The sequence below is a fragment of the Odocoileus virginianus genome, chromosome 9, assembly GCF_023699985.2.
Source record: "Odocoileus virginianus isolate 20LAN1187 ecotype Illinois chromosome 9, Ovbor_1.2, whole genome shotgun sequence".
NCBI lineage: Eukaryota > Metazoa > Chordata > Mammalia > Artiodactyla > Cervidae > Odocoileus > Odocoileus virginianus.
The window spans coordinates 6316565-6329090 of NC_069682.1; the positions used below are offsets into that span (position 1 = coordinate 6316565).

At 43.9% G+C, this 12526-nt stretch overlaps 1 long non-coding RNA gene across 3 annotated transcripts in view; it reads right to left on the bottom strand.

Moving 5' to 3' along the window:
* Positions 1-3097: 3097 nt before the first annotated feature.
* Positions 3098-12526, bottom strand: part of LOC139036544 (uncharacterized) — a 31109-nt gene continuing 21680 nt past the window's right edge. For all 3 annotated transcript variants that reach the window (XR_011489322.1, XR_011489323.1, XR_011489321.1), the window contains 2 exons: positions 3710-3869; positions 3098-3248 (listed from right to left, as the gene is read on the bottom strand). This is a non-coding gene — a long non-coding RNA (uncharacterized lncRNA). The remainder of the gene's footprint in view (positions 3249-3709; positions 3870-12526) is intronic.

Genomic DNA, 12526 nt, shown 5'->3' on the forward strand with positions numbered 1-12526 from the left:
ATTTCTTCTGTTTCTGCTACTTGTATCTCTTTGTTCAATATTTAAACTCCAGGATTAAAAATAATAATAATAATATATATATATATATATATATATGGCATGAATTGGATCGTGTGTTCACACCTTGTCCATGAGAAAGCAAGAGCTTCAAACTCATAATCCCACAAAAACTGAATGAAATGGGGAAAAGAAACTGAGGAACTTTTCTGAGAGGAGGAGATTTGAACATTAGGCTACGAAAACAACAGATGTTCACTGTCCAGGAAGCTTTGAGTGTAACTTTGCCTAAAATAGGGGTTTCCCTGGTGGTTCATATGGTTATGAATCTACTTGCAATGCAGGAGACCTAGGTTTGATCCTTGGGTCAGGAAGATCCCTGCCTAAAATAAGAGGATCTTATTTTAGGATCTTCCCCTCCCGATGATTTTCCCTTCTTACTATCTACCTATGCAATATTGCCTATTTCTGTGAATTCAATGCTATTTTAGCAAACTTAAAGCATATCATTTGTTTGGAACTGTTAACCCTTATAATTTCATATAGTTTAGAACCAAGAATATGTCTCCTTCTTTATAATCTTTACAAAGAAGGATGCACCTGATGGTATGCGGGGAATGGTGGGGTGTGGAATGAATTTATTTAGCGTCTATGTCAATGTTCTTTTAAGAGTGAGGATGACGTTGAAGGGAATTTGTATATTAAGCTATAACTTTTTAAACTTATTATAGAAATTTTCAAATATCATTTTAAAAAGTAGAGAGGATAATACAATGGCATCCCATATTCCAACAACTAATTAAGCTGTAGTTTCTCTGGATTCGTTCTGCCTGCCCACACTTTGTTAGCTCATACCTGTTTCTCGTGTCTGTACCTCTTCTCCTTGGCCGCTTTGGATTCCATCTCTAGTAGGCAGCTCCCACTTGCACTGTCAGTTTTCTGGCCCAGCATCGCTTCTGACAACACAGTCGCTGGCTCTGCCTTAACGCCCAAGCCTTGGCCAGAAGTGCTTGGGCAGTAACACCCCCTCGGGTGCTCCAGCCTCGGTCCTACAGGCCAGTCTGAAAGGCATTCTGTAAGCTTCTCAGAGTTCTCAGGGTCCCCTATCGCAGCAGTTGATGAAGCATCCTCTCACTGGCCTTTTCTTCTACCCTGCCTCACTCTTCATAGTCCCTTACTTCCACTTCCATAAACCACCTGCCAAAAACTTCCTGCACCTGATCCTTTCTCAGGGTCTGTTTACAGGGGAATGCAAATGAAGATTGGCTGCCTTCATTCAGTTATATCTTTTGGTTACCATCAAAGCCTAATGTACATTCCTACAAAGCTCATTTTGCAGACAGGACTCAAGATATTTTTCAGGACACTGGCCAAGGTGGCTAATTGCTGGAGAAAAATTAACAGCAACATAATTCTGCTTTTCTACAAAAAAATTAAGTATAGTCTCTTTCAATATTCCTGCTTAGCTAAAAAGTGGAAGGAAGGAAGGAAGGAAGGAAGGAAGGAAGGAAGGAAGGAAGAGAAGGTACGGGAACAGAAGGGAAAGAAATAGATAACCTGTTCTTTCTGACAGTTCTTACTACAGAATTAAAATGTGCTTTATAGCTGAATATAAATAATTTGACCCATCCAACCTGAATTCTGAGCTTTCCTTCCAAATCCCAGACTAGAACCTTGTAGCCCATGAGTGCCCTTCGGATGTGTTAGAAAGTGAATTGGTTGTCAGCACCTTGAGACCTGGGAACACGCCCAGGCCTCCAGGGAAGCAAGGCCCAGGGGTCAGGGGACAGAACTATCGTACCTAGGGTCTCTGATGGGAAACAGATGCTTCCAGCTGTCGCCTGCCATCAGCCTGCTCACTGACTGTTTTCAGCCCTGGCTCCTTCTGGATAGATCCAGCTGTACAAACACACTTTTATCCACTAGTTGACTGTGGGGGCAGTCAATGAATCTGTCTTCTTTTCTATTACAGGAGTCTGACTGTGTTGAATCCAAAGCTTAACTCATCAGAATAGCAATTAAACAAAGGTGGATTTTTTTTTTCTTTTCTTTGTAATATTTAGCCCATATTTTCTTTGCTTTCAGGATGCCTGGGTGGTATTTGTTGATGCTTAATCTATTAAGAGTTGAAGGCAAAAGGAATCTGTTTGAAATAAGAATTCTTTAAAGAGAGATGGAGAGGCAGGGTCGGGGCTCAGAATGCTTGAGTATTAGCTGCAACCATATGTCCCTGGGAATAGCACTTAACCTTTAAGTAATATTAAAGTGTCTCCTTTCCTTTTATCTGTGAAATGAATGTGTTAAGCTAGCTGAGATTTCCCATTACTAACATTTTAAATAATTTGTCGTTTTTCTGTTTTTTTCTTCTGATTTTATTTCTTAATTGAAGGATAATTGCTTTACAGAATTTTTTTGTTTTCTGCCAAATATTACCATGAATCAGCCATAAATTCTTTCACTTAACAAGTGTTTTCTGAGCGGTCCAGTCAGCACTTACAAAATATTAGCACTAGAAGATTCCTTAGAGAACCCAAGCTATAGTAGGCATTTCTTTTCTCTCTGTAGCATCCCTTCCTTTTTCTGTCAGTAACAACATCCCTTGGACTATGGAAAGTGACCCCCCAACCCCACTTTAGGTAGCTTTGCTGGGTGTCCCAATCAGTCTCCTGGCATCCTGGCCCAGGTATGAGCATGTGACCCAGGTCTAGCTAATTGCACACCATCCCTGGGGCTGTAAGTCTGGGCTCATGATTCATTTCAGGCCAATCCAAATTCTTCCCTAGAATTGTGTAGTATTGAAGAGAGATTTTTTGAAGAGAGAATCCTATTTTACACGTTGGGTTATTCAATTGAGAGAGGTAAAATCTGTGGTCATTCCCTTTTACTGCTGCATGGAGAAAATCCATCTGAAGTTGGAAAAGCTGAGAGCAGCACATGGAGAGAAGAAGAGTGAAGAGATGTGGAGAAACTTCAAAAGATCCGGTGTGAAGCCCCTCCCTCCCAGTTATATGTGCCAGTCTCCCCTGCCCACCCACCCCCCCAGTTTGAGATAGCTTACTGTCATTTCCAACTAAAAGTCCTGACAAATACGTAGTCAAATTATTTTTTTTAATATAATTTTCATAGTATTTGGGATGTATCCAAGGCACTGGGGCCCAATCACCTTCTGACTTCTGATTTCCAAACCAGTTCTTTTATTCTTTGTGTTTCTTCCAACTTTGTATGATGAAAATTTCCAAACACAAAAAAACCTTGAACAATAAAAAAAAGCAAGCACCTTTATAATACCACCTAGATCCTGCCATTTACACTTCATAGAACTTGCTTTATCACATATATAACCATTTCTCTATCTGGGCATGTGAAAGTGAAGTCTCTCAGTCATGTCTGACTCTTTGTGACCCCATGGACTATAGCCCACCAGGCTCCTCCATCTATGGGATTTTCCAGGCAAGAATACTGGAGTTGCCATTTCCTTCTCCAGGAGATCGTCCCAACCCAGGGATTGAACCCGGGTCTCCTGCATTGTAAGCAGATGCTTTACCATCTAAGCCACCAGGGAAGTCATAAACCTGTCTATTTTTTTCAAAATAAAATACATTTCAGGGCCTTGCCCAGCGCTCCAGTGGTTCAGACTCCATGCTCTCAAAAATTAATAAATAAATACATTTCCAAGTATGTTGCAACGAACTCTCTTTTTGTTGTGCCCTACCTCAGCCTTTACAGGCATGGTGGTGTCTTGGGTGGGGATTGGATGGGCAAGCTGGTTTGTCCACCTGCTTGCACAATGGTCCCTCGTGGATGGAGCCAAGGATGGGAAAGGATGTAGCTGTTGTGTGAGCCAGAAGCCTCCCTAAATGAACGTGGTAAGCCTGGAGGAGACCCACAATAAGTAAAAACACAAGTGGACAATATAACATCATTAACAAAAAGTGCTGTGAAGGAAATAAAGCAGAGATTGTCATAGCGCATGTCTGTGTGTCAGGGAACACAATACGAGATCAATCCTAGGAAAGAAATACAGAGGAAGCGACTTAGCTTATACCTCAAGGAAGAAAGGAACCAACCATGACATAAGATTGGAGGAACAAGATTCAGGCAGAAGCCAGAGCCAGTACAAAGGCCATGGGGTACTCCAGCATCAGAAAGAAGCTAGGCAAAAGTACTCCCCATCTCCTCCTCTTCATTATCCTCATCCATTATCCATTATCTTCATCAGCAGCAGCGTCTTCAATAGGACTGGCAGTACTGATGATCTGTGTAGTTGCTAAGTCATGTCCAACTCTTTGCAACCCCATGGACTGTAGCCTGCCAGGCTCCCCTGTCCATGGGATTCTCCAGCCAAGAATACTGGAGTGGGTTGCCATTTCCTTCTCCAGGGGATCATCCTGACCAGGATCGAACTCACATCTCCTGCACTGGCAGGCAGGTTATTTATCAGTGAGCCACCAGTGAAGCCCCTAAACCTGAATTTGTTTCTGTTTTCCTTGTGTATTCATTTGTGTTGTTTTTAAATTGCACATTAGAGATACCATACAGTATCATACAAGTCTCTTCTCCGCTCTTGGCTGCCCTAAACCCAGTGCAATGCTGTGGCAGGGAGGTGGCGGGAACAGAGCATCACCACGTAGTTAACGGGATCATTCACAGGAAACCATGAATGTTGCTTCCCGGTGGATACTCGTGACCACTGAGCCTAGAGTGCGGTGCATGAGCAGGACGCTTGAGGGAGCGGAAGGGACAGAGGGTAGACTAGGTTTTCTTTGAGTTCCCAAAGCTGGGTTGAAAGGGAAAGAGGATTAGAGTGACCCCCTGCCCTTATCATCGTCAGCATCTTCAATAGGACTGGCAGTACTGATGATATATTTGTTTAATAATCAATCATTGCCGTTTCTAGGTGAATTGAATTATTACATGTCATTGTAACTCTGTTAGCCAAATGGTATCTCTGTAACCCTGCCTGTCACTTTCAAGACAAAGATAAACAGCTCCAAGACTAGTTTTGACACACGGAAGCCCCATAAGCCTACAGAAACAAGCTGGTCCTAAAACCGAACATGCTGGTCTTTCACAATTTCGCTGGTCCAGAGAACTGTTTCAAATTACATCCCAAACAGCTCAAGGTTTCTTGGGCTTGCTCTTTTAACATCATAACGGGCAGGCCCTTGGCCAAAAAAATTGTTAGTTTATCTAGTGTAAATGGCTTAAATATGTGTGTTAGCATTAAAATGGTCCAAAACCAACACTTCGCATTGCTTTCAAGTGCCTTCTTGACCTGCCCTCAGTGGAAACCAGATTAACTTAAACCTTTGTAGGTGAAATGTCAATCTGCTGCGGGACTGGTCTGCCCTCAGTGGTTCCAGGTCGTGAGGAGATAGGCCTCTTTCGTTTCTTTTGTTTTCAGTAATTGTTTTTCTTTAACCGTGGAGATATTTGTTCAGAACATATGCTTCAAGTTTTATCTTTATGACTTTTTAACCATGCCATGAATAATGTCCAAAACATCAATATTAAACCAAATTAATACCATAACCGATCGGGAGGACATTTGGATCGAGCGTGTAGTCAGCTGCATTCTTCTAGTCCAATTCTACATGTATAGCATAGTTGAATTGGAATAGAAAAGTCCAAATATCCCTAGAAACAACTGCATGGAATTTCTTAAATGTAGAAATTATATATACCATGGTCATTGAAAGCCAGATTTACCACTGGAAAAATTTATTTCCTGGGAGCAAAGCCATATTTACTAAAGACAAACGTATGACAAGGGTGCCCCCTCAGGATTCTGAAAATGTGAATTTTTGCATGTGGAAACGTGGACACATGGTCACACTTCTACAGCTATGGAGCCGGAAGATGCTGGATGCTGTTGGTGCCCTCAGATGTCTGTGGCCGTTTCTGGGCTTCTCCCTTGGATTCTGTGTTCTGGCTTTTATCAGTCAGTGTACCCCTCTCTCTTCAGGGCCTGGCAGCTGGAGCCACTGCTGAGAGTGCCAAGTGCCGGGGGCCACAGCCCCTGGGTGGCCTTCGGCCAACGAGGGCTGGTACAGAAACGCAAAAGCCCAGCTTCTCCCCCTGAGAAAGCACAAGCTCTGAGGTGTCGTTTCCACTCTGGAGTGTCCTCGTCCAGTCAAGCAGAAGCTGGGGCTCTGCCGAAAATCACTCCTTCCCTTAGTTCTCCCCCTTCCGCAGCCTGTCTCCTCCACTCCTCCACCTGTTTCTTTGGGAAATCCTTCCTTCATATACTGCGGGCCTGAGAGCTAAGTCACTAAGTCATGTCCAACTCTTTGTGACCCTCTGGACTGTAGCCCACCAGGCTCCTCTGTCCATGGGATTCTCCAGGCAAGAATACTGGAGAGGGTTGCCGTGCCCTTCTCTGGCAGATCTTCCCGACCCAGGGATTGAACCCAACTCTCTTGCATCTCCTGCTTTGTGGGTGAATTCTGTTCCACTCTGGCACCACAGAAGCCCCCTTCACATATCACTTGCACGCAAATCCTCAACTCAGGGTCTCCTTCCTAAGAGCCACACATACCTGACGGGAAGTTCATCAGCTCCAATCCACTCAGTTCATACATGGGTAATCCCACCCATCAGCCCACAGACATCTGCAGAAGGCCCACCATGTGCCGGACCCATGGGCGGCACGGAGAAGGGGCCCTCTGGCTGAGTGTAAATCACCAAGTCGTCTGACCAGGACCCACATTATCTTCTGTCAGGTCTGGTGTGAGGCCAGCAGAGGGTGTCACCAAGGACTCATGCATGAATTCTCTCTTGCATTTCAGTGCTTATTAAGTAATTAAAAAATGTACATGGAAGCTGGGAAAGAGGAACCTAATGACGGTGGATTGGAAAGTTATGCAAATCAGGTATACCCATGGAAAGTAGCCCTGTAGAAAACTAAACTATAAATCTCCCCGAGTCCAACAACGTTCAATGGGAAACTAAAACACTGTGATCTGACTATTGAATCATTTTCTTCTAGTCTCTATTACTTGTCTTTAAGGTTTGCAAATATGAAACATAATGACAGATAGGAAATTCTAGGAAGTGGTCTTATTTCGCCCAAAAGATCCTAAATACTCCTGTGAGAAACTGCCTGTAAATGTACTTCTAATCTCACTCTCCTTCCTACTCATTCATCCAATAAATATTACTGAGAAACTGGGATCTGAGCATCTGTCCAGGCTGGCCTTTGTTTTCTTACTAGTCAAAACAAAGGCCTAGAAATTGATTAGTCATTTCTAATCAATCAAACAAACAACCAAACAAAAACTGTTGTGATTTAGATACCATCTGTGGTAGGTAGAATGCCTAATGTACTATTCCCAAGAAGCTTTGAAGATGTTCTTTTTAAGATAAAGTGGTCTACACCCCCAGTTCTAACATGTAAGCGTATGGAGGTGTGGTATTTCCCCCACACCAACAACCAGAGCTCCAGACACCAGCTGGATCCTATCATTAGCCTCAATTCTGGAGGCACAATCTACCTGGAGACTGCATAGAATCTCACAGGTCAAGGGCTCAGTCCAAGACGGCCCCCCGCATTAGATGCCTGACCCAAGGCCAGGTTGTCACCTGTGCTTCTGACCAATCTGCTATTGATGGGAGGCTCCTACGACCCCTCCTCAAGTTCCATTAACTTGCTAGAGTAGCTCGCAGAACCCAGGAAACACTTTACTTACTAGATGACTGGTTTATTATGAAAGACTATAACTCAGGAGCAGCCAGAAGGAGGAGAGGCCCAGGCCGAGGTGTGGGGAAAGAGCCCAGAGCACCCATGCCCTCTCAGACAGACGGAGGGCCCCAAACCTCCACGTGCTCACCAACGCGGAAGCCCTCCGAACACGTCCCTTTGAGTTTTTGTGGAGGCCTAACTCCATAGTCATGCTTGACTAAATCAGTAGCCACTGGCCTTCCAGAGGTGAGGGGGCAGGAGGGGCTGGGACGGAAAGTTCCCACTGTCTAGCTCACAGCTGGCTCTTCTGGCCACCAGTCCCTTCCTTGGTAGCTTTCCAAAAGTTCCTTCGTTAACATAACAAAAGACACCTACGGAGCTCTCATCCTTTAGGAAATTCCAAGGGTTTGGGGGTTCTGTGCCAGGAATAGTATCCAGGATCAAATGAATGTTTCTTACTAAAAATCATAATATCACACAAGGCAAAGGGGAAAATAAGATTAGAGGTAGAACTAAGATTGCCAATCAACCAATTTTAAACTATCTAAAGGCTGAAAGTGAAGAGGAACTAAAGAGCCTCTTGATGAGGGTGAAAAAGAAGGGCGAAAAAAAAGCAGCCTTAAAATTCAACATTCAGAAAACTAAGATCATGGAATCTGGTCCCAACACTTCATGGCAAATAGGTGGGGAAAAAGTGGAAATAGTAATAGATTTTATTTTCTTGGGCTCCAAAATCACCATGGACAGTGCCTGCAGGCATGCAACTTACTCCTTGGAAGTACTCCTTACTCTTCCACTTACTCCTTGGAAGAAGAGCTATGATAGCATATTAAACCAGACAGCATGGACTGACAGTCCCAACCATCTAGTACACAGTTGGCTCTGTACACAGTTGGCAGAGACAACACTCTGCTGACAAAGGTCTGCAGCATCAAAGCTATGGTTTTTCCAGTAGTCATATACGGATGTGAGAGGTGGACCATCAAGAAGGCTGAGTGTCAAAAAATTGATGCTTTTGAACTATGGTGCTAAAGAAGGTACTCTTGGGAGTTCCTTAGACTGCAAGGAGATCAAAGCAGTCAATCCTAAAGGATATCAACCCTGAATATTCACTGGATGGACAATGTTGAAGCCGAAGCTCCAATACTTTGGCCACCTGATGTGAAGAGCCAACTCATTGGAAAAGAACCTGATGCTGGGAAAGACTGAGGACAGGAGGAGAAGGGGGGGACAGGGGATGAAATGGTTGGATGGCATTATCAACTTAATGGGCATGACTTTGAGCAAATTCCGGGAGATAGTGAAGGACAGGGAAGCCTGGCTTGCTGCAGTCCACGGGGTTACAAGTTCCCAGGTCACACTGATGCTGCAGTTTTACGGGCCATGCTTTCGGAACTAGGGTTATCAAGAAGGGGGTTGTTGACTCTAAACAGGAGTCCCTCTGTTACGGTCTGCAGTAACAGACTCATTCATTAAACTATTTCTACAGGAGGGTTTATATTGGAAAGATGCAGTCAAGAAGACAAAAACAGCTAACACAGCCAACCTCTGTCTTAGGCTGTGTGGTCTATCAAGAGGAGAAGTCACTTCTCCCAAGGAGAAGTCGCTCAGCCTAAGTCTACCTTTGCAGTTGTCAGACATGACTTAGCGACTGAACAGTGAGCAACAATCCAAGGTTGCTCTGATGGGATCAATGTCATCAGTATATGGGTGCTAAGTCACTTCAGGCTTGTCCAACTCTTTTCGACACTCTGGACCATAGCCTTCCAGGCTCCTCTGCCCATGGGATTCTCCAGGAAAGAATACTGGAGTGGGTTGCCAGGTTCTCCTTCAGGGGATCTTCCCAAATGTTAGCAGAAGAGTCCTTAAATATGGAAAAGGGAATCAAAAGCATTAGAATAATGCTATGTGAGAAAGACTTGAATGATTATTGCTGGCTTTGAAGATGGAAAAGGGAATGGGGCTGGGGCATGAACCAAAGAGTGTGAGTCACCTCCAGAAGTGGGAAAAGGCAGGAAAACTGATTCTCTCTTAGAGCCCCCCAAACGGAACACAGCCCTGCTGACACCTTGATTTTAGCCCAATGAGATCCATTTCATACAACAGAATTGTAACATTATCAGTGTGTGCTGTTCAAAGCCACTAAGTTGTAGGAATGTGTCACAGCAACAAAAGGAAACTGATAGACCATCTGCCTTTCAGGTAAAGATGGCTTCCGAAGAAACTGCAGAACCTCCTCGGGGCCACAGCCGTAATTCTTTTCTGATTCACTCAGTTTTGATTCCCCTGCCCTGTCTTTGAAATGTCCTACCATTCTTTCTGGCTGTCACCAGGGTCCTCTGTGTTTTCCCTGACCCTCTTTTTTTTTTTTTTTCCCTGACCCTCTTTTTACTCAGATCAACTGCAGTCAGATCTCAAGTGCCATCACATTCTTCTGGACTCAGTACAAAACTCACACCAACCACAGAGAATATTTTCAAGCTTAGAAATGTTCGTTTCCCTTGCAGTTTACAGTTTGCTATGTCCAGCTTCCTTTTTGGCTTCCCCTTCCATTTTTATATTCTGTTTAATTTGAGATTTTGCAGACACGATGTTCCGTGATGATAGCAATAAAAAATGAAATCCAGATGGCTTTATGACGATTGGAAGAAAATTTCCAACTTCTCTGGACAAGATACATTAAGATCAAAGGCACAGAGTGATGACGTCAGTATCACCAAGGCCCCAAATAACTCCACATGCATTTACTCACATACTCATTTATTAATTTAATTGTATATTAACAAATATTGAGTGCTGACCATGTGCCAAGAGCTGCTCTAGGAGCTGGGGCTTCATCTGTGATGAAGATCTCAGCCCTTGTGAAACTTACATTCTGGTCCAGAAAGGCAAGCAGTAAATTAAACAAGTAAATAATATGATGTGATGAAGATGGAATAATCAATGAGAAAAAAAAGAGCAGGATATTTGGGATAGTGTGTGCTCAGTCATGTCTGACTCTCTTGTGGCCCTGTGGACTGTGGCCCACCAAGCTCCTCTGTCCATGGATTTTCCAGGCAAGAATACTAGAGTGGGTTGCCATTTTCTTATCCAGAGGATCTTCCCAACCCCAGAATGAAACCCACCTGTCCTGCATTAACTCGTGGATTCTTTACCACAGAAGCACCAGGGAAGCGAAAGGACTGTTTTTATCACTTAGGAAATTCCAAGTGTTTTAGGAGCTCTGTTCAGAAATAGGACAAAGACCAAGTATATACTACTTATTAAAACTCACCATATCACAAGAGCCGTTACATGGCTTTAAGACCAAGAGTGACAGGACCTTACAATGTTTTAAACGGACTGTTCTAGTTGCTGAGGCTCAGCTACAGAGCAGCGTTGGAGGAGCAGGGACCCTATTGATGAGGCGATTTTACAAATCGCGATGAGCACTGATGATGGCCACGGGTGCCAGGGCAGTGGCAGTGGACAAGGTAAAAGGTGGTCAAATTCCAGTTATATTTTGAAGGTGGGGCCAACACAGCTTCATATTAGAACACATGTGTGTCCTATGAGGAAAAGAAGGGTAAAAGAGGATGCCAAACTTCCTAGGAAGGATGGCATTTTCAGTCATTGACTGTGGAAGGTAGACTCTATGGGGGGTGGGGGGGAGATCAGAAGGTCAAGTTGGGAGGGATTAGCTCTGCTCTGTCCAGTAGATATCCTGGCTTACCAGGTGGTGCTAGTGGTAAAGAACCCACCTGCCATTGCAGGAGGCATAAGAGACACAGGTTCGCTCCCTGAGTTGGGAAGATCCCCTGAAGGAGGAAATGGCAACCCACTCCTGCCATTCTTACCTGAAGAATCCCATGGACAGAGAGCCTGGTGGGGTGCAGTCCCTGGGGTCACAAATAGTAGGGTATGACTGAAGCGACCTAGCACAGCACAGTAGATATCCAAGAGACGTTACCAGCTCGGCAGTAGGGTTTATGAGTCTAGAGTTCAGGAGACACTTCTGAGTTGGAAATACATCATGGAGAGTCAAAAACATAGTTCCTACTTAAAGTCATGAGAATAAAGATGAGACCACTTATGAGAGAGGATGAAGATAAAGGAAGCTGTCAAAACCTGAGCTTGATGGCATTCAGCATTAAAGAAGGTAAGGAGATGAGGAAGAACCCATGAAGAAGACTGAGAAGGAGTTGATGGGCTAGGAGGAAAAGCAGTAGAGTGTGGAGACCTAAAAGGCAAGTGAGGAAATGTTCCCAAGATAGATTTAGCAGGCCCAGAGGTCCTTGGTTCACCTTGGCTGGAGCACTTTCTTGGAATGCTTGAGGCAAAGCCTAATGTGAGTTGGTCCAGAAAGAATGAAGGGATGGAGCCAAAGCAAAAACAATACCCAGTTGTGGATGGGACTGGTGATAGAAGCAAGGTCTGATGCTGTAAAGAGCAAGATTGCATAGGAACCTGGAATGTTAGGTGCATGAATCAAGGCAAATTGTAAGTGGTCAAACAGGAGATGGCAAGTGTGAATGTCGACAGTCTAGGAATCAGTGAACTAAAATGGACTGGAATGGGTGAATTTAACTCAGATGACCATTATATCTACTACTGTGGGCAGGAATCCCTTAGAAGAAATGGAGTAGTCATCATAGTCAACAAAAGAGTCTGAAATGCAGTGCTTGGATGCAATCTCAAAAATGACAGAATGATCTCTGTTCATTTCCAAGGCAAACCATTCAATATCACGGTAATCCAAGCTGATGCCCCAACCAGTAACGCTGAAGAAGCTGAAGCTGAATGGTTCTATGAAGGCCTACAAGATCTTTTAGAACTAACACCCAAAAAATATGTCCTTTTCATTATAGG